Source organism: Saccostrea cucullata, unplaced genomic scaffold (genome assembly GCF_032062105.1).
Source record: "Saccostrea cucullata isolate Sc308-1 unplaced genomic scaffold, CSIRO_AGI_Scuc_v1 ctg2620, whole genome shotgun sequence".
In the NCBI taxonomy this organism is placed as follows: Eukaryota; Metazoa; Mollusca; class Bivalvia; order Ostreida; family Ostreidae; genus Saccostrea; species Saccostrea cuccullata.
The window spans coordinates 41527-51960 of NW_026937953.1; positions in this window are offsets into that span (position 1 = coordinate 41527).

Here is a 10434-nt window from a genome sequence, read left to right on the forward strand (position 1 = left end):
CACCCATACGCCTTCCTTCCTTTTGGCCATGGACCTAGAAACTGTATAGGACAACGCCTAGCTGCCATGGAAGCTAAATGTGCCATTGTCTACATACTTCAGCATTACCGCTTTGTTACATGTAGTGAAACAGAGGTAAGAAACAAAATGAAAATTTGTTTTGTATTCAGATAAATTGAATATACATTTATATTAATTTTTTGCATTAAAAAATAATTGTTTCAATTTCTTTTTTCAAGCATAATTTAGAGGTACATGTATTTATATGAGGTGATACTGTGGATGCTTTATTAATATTTTTGTTTAAATGCGAAATATTTCCTAAACTTGTTTCAGATTCCACTGCAGCTTGACAAATCAGGTTTATTAAAACCACTTAATGGAGTAAAATTAAAACTAGAAGAGAGAGCTACGAGTTGAATATGTGATAAAATCATTGACAATTTACTAGTATGCACAAAACTTTTCTATTGAGACAAACGCGTTCATGTTTGTTTTACTAAGCAGATATAAAGTATTATGAAAAATAAAAGATGTATAATAACAAAATATATATGTACATGTACTGAATTATAACAATGATTTCATTAAAAATGATTTAACCATGTATTTTGTTGTCAATTTTATTAATTTCTTTATTTATTGTGCTAATTTGTCGCAATAAAATTAAGACCTGCTTTAATTTATAATATTTAATTAGAAGCTCGCATCCGCAATAGGGTGATGTATAACTATTTACGCGTAAACGTCTAATAAATGGCGGGGAAAGCTAGTGTATGAAAATGAAAAAGCGATGTTATCGCATCCAAGTCGTCATGCCTTCAAAATTGCCCGTTTCTTGTAAAATTTAAATAAATATTAATTAAAAAGGAAATGTGTTAAACATACTTTTATAGCAAACTACTTAATTATGTACATATCCATCCCAACACACAAATTAAAAGTGAAATTTCAACGTGTAAATCACAGATTATGAACTCTTAACGAATACTATATGATAGATAGCCGTTTTTTCTATCTCTCAAATAACTTCTAACAGCAAATAAATATTATTTGGTCCAGCATAGTTTTTTAACCTATTTCGAGTATGGCGCTAAAGAGGTCAAAATGGCGATTCAAAATGGTGGACATCAAATTTTTTTGTAATTTTCTCTTAATGTCGTTCAAAATGGAGAAGTAATGAGTGAATATCTAACTGAGTGTAAATAAACTGTAAAAAAAAAATATAATAGAATGCTAACATCATTAGTTTAACTCGTAAAATTTAATCTTTTCTACACTTAATTCGAATTTTCTCTGATTTATTTGTCTGTTGTTTCTCTATTCTTCTTTGTTCAGGATTTTACATTTGCAAACATCCATACACTGCAGATTTGAATTTTTTCCCTTACATTTCCCTATTCTATAATTGAATGATGGTGCAGCTGTAAGTACAAAGTCAAAATGGCGATTCAAAATTGCGGATATTCCTTTTTTTTCAAATCATTTCTTAATATTGTTTACATAGGAGAAAGGATTTGCGAATATCTTATTGAGCGAAGTACAACTATGCAAAATTCCAATAGAACACTAATTTGATCACGTTATAGCTGCAGATCTGTAGCGTTATGGTTTTATATATTTTGTCTTTGACCATAACGCTACAGATCCCGTTGTGCAAAAAAGATGCAAATTACGGCGCAATATTTTTTGCGCTCTTTTGGGGAGAATTTCTCCACTTTCTAGCATTGGTCAATCAACTACCTTTCAACCCCTAATTCTAGAAGACACATTATTTAACTACAGTGTAATCTGTATATTTTATCCATCTCCCAACCCTTTATACTCGTCTCTATATACAAGTGATAAACTCGCTTGATTAAAATTATTTGTTATATTACTGAAAATTCACTTCAAGCAAGTTTATTGCCTGTAGAGACAACTATAGATGGTTGGGAGGTGGATAAACTATACATATTGGCTACAGAATGTGTCTAGAATTAGGGAATGAAAGGTAGTCGATTGACCAATGCTAGAAAGTGGAGAAATTCTCCCCAAAAGAGCGCAAAAAATATTGCGCCGTAAATTGCATCTTTTTTGCGCTACGGGATCTGTAGCGTTATGGTCAAAGACAAATATATAAAACCACAACGCTACAGATCTGCAGCTAATCACGTTTAATCGGGAAATTTAGTCGTTTAAATTTAAAATGTGTTATTTAGCTCAAAATGGCAATTCAAATGACGTTTTATACACTCGATTTCGTAAAATACCCACACTGCTTAATTCTGATTCGTTTTGCAGAAAATAAATGACAGGTTTTTCTTTATTCCTGAAATAATGTTTATATATGTAATGAACGTTAAAGGATATTTTTGATAATGACTTAGGATTTTTATTACACGGATTTTTGTTAAATTACTTCTATTATTAAGATAAATATTTGACGACAGTTCCGAAGACATTTTACCTATTACCCGTCTTATCATGCTTCTTCATATAAAAAGTTAATAATATATTACAATAATTGCTGTTTTGAGGACAATATGAAAATTAAGCTACCCCAAGAGCAGTATTCCACAAGCATTAAAGCGAGGGAACATTGTAGTTCTAGGGCTGCTAAATCATATCAGTTGTTGGAAATTCTTGATCTATTTTTAGTCCAGTATAGAAAAAAAAATAAATGTTTATATTCATGTGGAAGGTCTGGTGCAACATTCCTTAGTATGATTTTTAAAATGATGAACCACGACCAATTAGAGGGCTAGTAATTGTTACATCATATAAATCTGAATACATTATAATATCCAAATATAAATATATTTATTAAGAATTATCAGTATAATATACGTAAACCATAAATTTTCTTGATTGTCCAGCTCTGATATTGTGTCCCTACATTTGCATTTTGTTATTCTCAGTCAAAAATTTAACTACATTCTCAAATACTAGTATTTCATGTTGTGAACGGATAATTTTGTATTGAACAGTGTATATAAATTTAAAAATTTTGAGATTTACAAAATCTGAAAGAAGAAATGTTTTCAATCCTCCCTCGATTTTTGATACAACTTTACACTATTCTAACAAAGAAGTGTGGATCAAGTTGCCTTGTAAAGTTCTTGGAGTGTTTTACAAGAAAATTATGTTGTCAAGAGAAGTGTTGACTAGATCGAAGTCAAGAATGGCTTAGGCCTATTGGTACGAAAGCTTGTAAGTGATAGGAATCACGAGGAATCTGCAGGCGCACATGAATTGCATAATTATACAACTTTTCTCACCAAAATATGCACACAATGTGATTCCAGATGATAAAGTTTGAGAATTTTCTTGCTAATAGAATGACCTTTCTACCCTAAAAGACAACAAATCTATACGCGGTCACAAAATTAAGAGATACATGTCTTGAATATCAGTGATTTTTTTTTATCCCCCCCTCTCGAAAAAGCAGGAGAGTATAGAGTAATCGGCATGTCCGTCCGTCCGTCTTTTACGCTTTGGGGTACCCATCTCTTATCCGCAACTCCTCTCATACCACTGAATGAAATTTGATAAACTTTCACAGAATCTTTATTACATATTGCCATTGTGCATCTTCTATTTCACGTTTTGATCCAACACATATCTTGGGTTTCACATAGCAAAACATTGACACTGTCATTACTATATTCATATGGGAAACGGGGGGTATCATTTAGTGAGCTAATTGCTCACAGTACCTCTACTTCATTTTGCATAAGGTTTTGGACACCAAAATAGACTTTTCACATTTGAACATAAATGTGTTGTTCCTTGAGTGTTGAGTGATTGATTTTTGAGTCGGCAATTTTTCAGCCATGTTTCGGCGGACTATCAGTTTAAATAATCGGTTTTTGAAAGATTTTGGTTTCTCTAGCGGCGCCAAGTGAGCTTACTCTTTTTCGAACTCCAGAGAAACGATCTTTTACGTGCCAAGTGGGTAATCATCCTTGACACGGGGCACCATTTTACTTGAGTGTTGAAAATACCAAAATTCCGAAGACAGACTGAAACATATAACAAATAAAACTGGAAGAGAAGATGTTAGGGGATATAAATACTAAGTTCTTATAAGTGCTAAAAAGCTATAACAAAGTATTTGATGAAATCGGACAAGAATTTCTTCAGTTATATTTGATGGTGTGCTGAGGGATGTTGAGGTAGAAATGCAAGTTGATAAAGACAGGATTCAGGAGTGATTTTAGGTGGACGGGGGCTCAAAGGCTTTGGAACACGGTCAAATACGAGGGGGAATATTTGGAAACTCTTAAGTCGAGTTTGTTTTAACTATTTCCAGAAAAAAATGAATCTTTTCTAGTATTTTGTGTTTGTTCATATTTAATGGACTAATCATTATACTAGTACTATATATATAAAAACAAACTGTAATTTATTTTCTACAAAACGACTCAAAATTAAGCAGTTTGAGTATATATATATTTTACGAAAATCGAGTGAATATCACGTCATTTTGAATTGCCATTTTGAGCCAATTAACACATTTTAAATTTAAACAACTAAATTTCCCGATTTAAAGTGATCATATTAGTGTTCTATTGGAATTTTACATAGTTAATTGTACTCGCTCAGTAAGATATTCACAAATCCTTTCTCCTGTTAGAAGAAATAATTTTAAAAAAGGAATATCCGCAATTTTGAATCGCCATTTTGACTTTTGACTTACAGCTGCACCATCATTCAATTGTAGAATGATGCGATGTAGAGGAAAAAATACAAATCTGCAGTGTATGGATGTTTGCAAATGTAAAATCCTAAACAAAGCAGAAAATGAAAGAATAGACAAATAAATCAGAGAAAATTCGAATTAAGTGTAGAAACGACTAAATTTTCTGAGTTAAAGTAATAATGTTTGCATTCTTTTATCATTTTTTATAGTTTTATTACACTCAGTCAGATATTTACACATTATTTCTCCTTTTTGAACGATATTGAGAGAAAATTAGAAAAATTTGATGTCCGCCATTTTGACCTCTTTAATGCCATTTACATGAAGGCCAGCATATTTTTTCGGATTCAGCATACTCGAAATAGGTTAAAAAACTATGCTAGACCAAATAATAATTATTTGCTGTTAGAAGTATTTTTTTCTATAAATCGGACCAGACTAATAATGGCAAAAATCTTTTAAACACGTTTTTCATTTTCAACTCATAGACATAGTCTTAGTTCTTGACAAATAACGCTAAAAAAATTTAACAATGAAAACTTAAGACAATCAATTCAATCATTCAAAATTTAAAAAATCGGAGTTGAATAAAGATATTTTTACACCTTAATTTTTTTGTAAGTGGAATTAAAGCTATCTAAAGGCCTGTGGCACAAAGTAGACAGTTGTGTATGACTATAATGTCATAAAACACAACAATGAAGGTTTTTTTTATAACACAGAGCAGTTTCAAAACTAGAAAATTTGCCAAAGAATAGCTGCTGTCTGACAAGTTAGACCCTTTAGGCCACCAGGTCTCTTGCTAGCATAAAAACAAAAGTTCTAGTAATGTTAACGTTGACATAGTTGTCATTTGAAGAAATTGAATCCGAAGGACAGCTGGATTAACTTTTGCCGATGTGACCCGTATTTCTGTCATTCTTGTTGAAAAGTAACATGTACTTAAAAATAAAATAAATTTAAAACTATAGATGAACTTCTGTATTTTGAACATCAATATCTTAAATCAATATGAGTATGTCATAGTTTAATGTATTATGTAAAAGTAGCCCTGTTCAGAAGTTCCTGCCATTTTTATCCTCAATATCTTAGAATCCGCATCCAAAACGAATGCCATGAGATCAAAAACATGGAACTCAGTATAAGGGGGTTGGGTAGGCGAACTTCAAAAACTACAGCCAGTGCTAAAGTTTCTAAAAGGTTGGTCAAACTCCAAGAAGACGATAAAGTCAAAAAATGTTTGTACCTATAATTAAGGGAAGGTACATGTAATGGCAAGAGTAATATACACGTGAGTGAAAAAAAAAAGCCCTATGGCTTCAATCGATAAAAATATTCTCAAAGTTTTCTTTTGTTGTATTTAAAAAATTGTTCCTGTACAAATTTGTACAAAAAATATAACATTTCTAATGTTATTATTAGTGACCATGAAAAATGTCTATGTTTGACCGCTGCAGTGAGATGCTGAACCTGTTGATGAGATATTAGACCGCTAAAATGAACGTCACACAATGGAAGTCTCATTTGCATTTGTTGGTGTTCGACAGTGACGGAACTGACCGAGCTTAACCTCAGGTCATATCACGAAAGACAGTAAATTATACATGCATCCAAAAAGTAATAAATAAAAGATAACTAATTATTGACTGTGTTCTCGAGCATCTTCCATTTTGTCGACCCTCGAACAATACTGCTTGTCTTCGGTCTAACGACTTCAGGAAAATGGCTTGGTTCCTAGGTACAACTAAACGCAAGTTGCCCACAAACCCAGTCGATCTATGTGGTTTTTGGAGACCAGGTCTTCTAGCAATCCATCGGAATTCCCATGGATACAAAGTGAGCCCCGTTGTTAGCATTCTAATTTTTGTATTCATATGAAGCAGAATTATTTGTTCAAAATATTTAATGTGAAAAGAAGAAAGCACTGTGACATTTAGATATATCGATGACGTACGTATTGTCAATTAACAAGAGTTATTTCCATGCTTATGTTGACACGATGTATCCCAATGAGCTTGAAATATTAAACGATACCAAAGAGTCTGACATCTGTTTCCTATTTGGATCTTTTCCTAGAAAAAGTCGTTTAGGTTTCACCAAAGGTCAGCATATCCAAAAATCTATTTTTACAATAGCTCCAAACCTATGTTATGTATAAAGTTAAAACTTTTAAGCGTACAGTGTATAAATATATTCATTGATTATCAGATAGAAAGTATCATTTGAGAACAAATAATATAAAAAATACATATTTTGAGAAAAAATATATCAAAAATTTTGCAGATTTTTTTAAATGCATCTGTACTTGTAGTGAAAACTATCATTGTAAAAACAAGATGTGTTTGTGAAACACTATGCGCCCGGCGGCAACAAAGTTCGAAAAAAGCTATTTTTCAGCATATAGGTCACAGTCAAGGTCACAAGGTCATTGACCTTGGTGTCATTTCAAAGAACTTGATTAGTAGAATATGCATTCCAAATATAAAGTCTCTATCTTTCATGGTTCAAAACTAATGGCAAAGGTTAAAGTTTTGCAGAAAAAAACTATATTTAGCATATAAGCCACAGTCAAGGTCACAAGGTTATTGACCTTGGTGTCATTTGAAAGAGCTTAATTAGTGGAGTATGCTTATCAAATATGAAGTCTATATCTTTCATGGTTCAAAAGTTATGGCGAAGGTTCAAGTTTGCAGACAAACAAACAAACAAGGGCACCGCAAAGCGGAGCATCCCCTCGCGACAAGAACTTTACTGGGAATGGCAATATCTCATAAGAGATAAATTCTCTCGAGGGACGGTAAACATGTTAAAGATTGATAGTACAATGTATTTTGTTTAATGTCCCTCTCAGGAATTTTTGGCTCATATGAAGGCTTGCTGATCGATGGAGAGCTGCACATTCTTTCCTGTAATATGAACTGACGACCATTAAGCAGTGAGGGGTCTTTTTATGCCAGCATCTATTGGGTCATGGGCCCTTGGTTTACATAGTCTCATTCGAAGGACCAGTCTCCATGTCCCACAAAGGGATTCAAACCCGTTTTCAAAACATTAGGATCAACTCCCTTACTTTTGACAAAATTATTGCGTTGTTGTTGATCACAAAATGCAAAGTCTTGGTTGGCGGGGCATAACAGGGAAACCTAATTTGGGGTAGTACAGTTTAATATAAGATATTAAATTGTTTTTCAGCACTATGTGTATTTTAAACAAAATTATCGGGAGTGGAGGATGTCTATTTTTAACAAAAAATCAAATAGCATAGCATTTCAGTGGGGGGGGGGGGGGGGGGGGGGGGCATAATATGCATACGTAATTGGGCAGTTTCCCTTACACCTAGCAGAAACATATCACGTATGCTATACTTAGTATGTAAAAAGTTTCAGTAATTTTTAATTATTTACCGCCCCGTGGGGATCCGGGTTTGAATAGATCCTCAGTACCCCCTTGCTTGTCGTAAAAGGCGACTAAATGGGGCGGTCCTTCGGATGAGACCGTATAAACCGAGGCCCCGTGTCACAGCAGGTGTCGCACGATAAAGATTCCTCCCTGCTCAAAGGTCGTGAGTGCCGAGCATAGGGCTAAATTTGCAGCCCTTCACCGGCAATGGTGACGTCTCCTTATCAGTGAAATATTCTGGAGAGGGACGTTAAACAGTATACAATCAATCAATCAATTATTTACCTACCTAAGTATATCTCACAGTTCCAGGCAATATGCATTTTTTTTTCATAATGAAAAATAACAATGTACGTACATGTATGTACATCGAGAGGTTAATTGAACTTGTGGATTGTATTTACAGCTTTCAGGAATAACGTGCATCCGAAATTCCCAGACACCTACTGGAATTTGGAAATGAAACCGCGACGTTCATCAAATTCTTTTAATCTGGTTCCTGCAGACTCGACATGCCTTTTAAACTGATTCCCTAAGCAGAAGGATAAAACGTACGCTCAACTAGGACCTCGGGTCCCCCGCAAATAGTTCGTCATTTTGCGTAGTAATGAAACATTTTAGGAACTCTTCAGGCATTAAAAGCACAAAAGTAAATTCATCGATATCAATACGGAGACCTCAGGTCACCTTATCTGTTAATTGAATTTTATACGATTGGGGACAGTTTTCTTTGTCTTACTCCAAAATAATCATATTAATAACTTTATAAAGATCTTCTTTCTAATATATATATTAATATATATATTAGCAGAAGCAAAAAGTAATTAGGGGGGCCAAAGGTAACCTTATATTATACATCAGTAAGGAGACCAGTGGTCAAATTACCCTATTGTTATATTGTACATCATTAGAGGGATCATAGGTCACCTTACATTTTAAATTAATAGGGGCAAAAACTAACCTTTTATTGCACATCATAAGAGGGACCAGAGGTCACCTAATACTCAGTATTGTACATCAGCACAGGGACCAGTGGTCACCTAATATTTTACATCAATAAGAAGACCAGAGGTCATCTTATATTGTACATCATTAGGGTGACTAGAGGTCACTTTATATTGTACATCAGTAGGGGGACAAGAGGTAACCTTATATTGTACATCATTAGAGGGACTAGAGGTCAACTTATATTGAACATCAGTAGGGGGACTAGAGGAAACCTTATATTGTACATCAATAAGGAGACCAGAGGTCACCTGATATTGTACATCATTAGGGGGATTAAGGTCACCTTATATTGTAAATCAGTAGGGGCGAGAGGTTATCTTATCTTATATTGTACGTAAGTAGGGGAACCAGGTCTGGAGGCCATAGAACTTGGACAAGCTCACATTTGATCTCGGTCTCACTTTTCCCAAAGGATTTAATAGTAGAAAAGTGAGACTGGGATCAAAAATGAGCTCGTCTATGTTTTATGGCCCCAAAGCCAAAGGTCACCTTATATTGAACATCAATAAGGAGACCTGAGGTCACCTTATATTGTACATAAGTAGGGTGACCAGAGGTCACTTTATATTTTACATCAGTAAGTGGGCCAAAGGTAACCTTATAATGTTCATCAGTGGGGGGACTAGAGGTCACCTTATATTGTACATCAATAAGGGGAACTAGAGGTCACCTTATATTGTACATCAATAAGGGGAACTAGAGGTCACCTTATATTGAACATCAATAAGGAGACCTGAGGTCACCTTATATTATACTTAAGTAGGGGGACCAGAGGTCACCATATATTGAACATCAATAAAGGGGACTAGAGGTCACCTTATATTGTACATCAATAGGGGGACCAGAGGTCACGTTGTATTGTACATAAGTAGGGTGACCAGAAGTCACATTATACTGTACATCAGTAAGTTGACCAGAGGTTACCTTATATTGTAAATCAGTTGGGGGACCACAGGTTATCTTATATTGTTCATCAGTAGGGAGACCAGAGGTCACCTTGTATTGAACATCAATAAGGAGACCAGAGGTCACCTTATATTGTACATAAGTAGGGGGACCAGAGGTCACTTTATATTGTACATCAGTAAGTGGACCTGAGGTTACCTTATATTGTTCATCAGTTGGGGGACTAGAGGTCACCTTATAGTGTACATCAGTAGGGGGACTAGAGGTCACCTTATATTGTACATTAGTAGGGGGACTAGAGGTCACTTTATATTGTACATCAGTAGGGGGACCATAGGTGACTTTATATTGTACATCAGTAGGGGGACTAGAGGTCACCTTATATTGTACATCATTAGGGAGACTAGAGGTCGCCTTATATTAGGGCTGTTCAATAA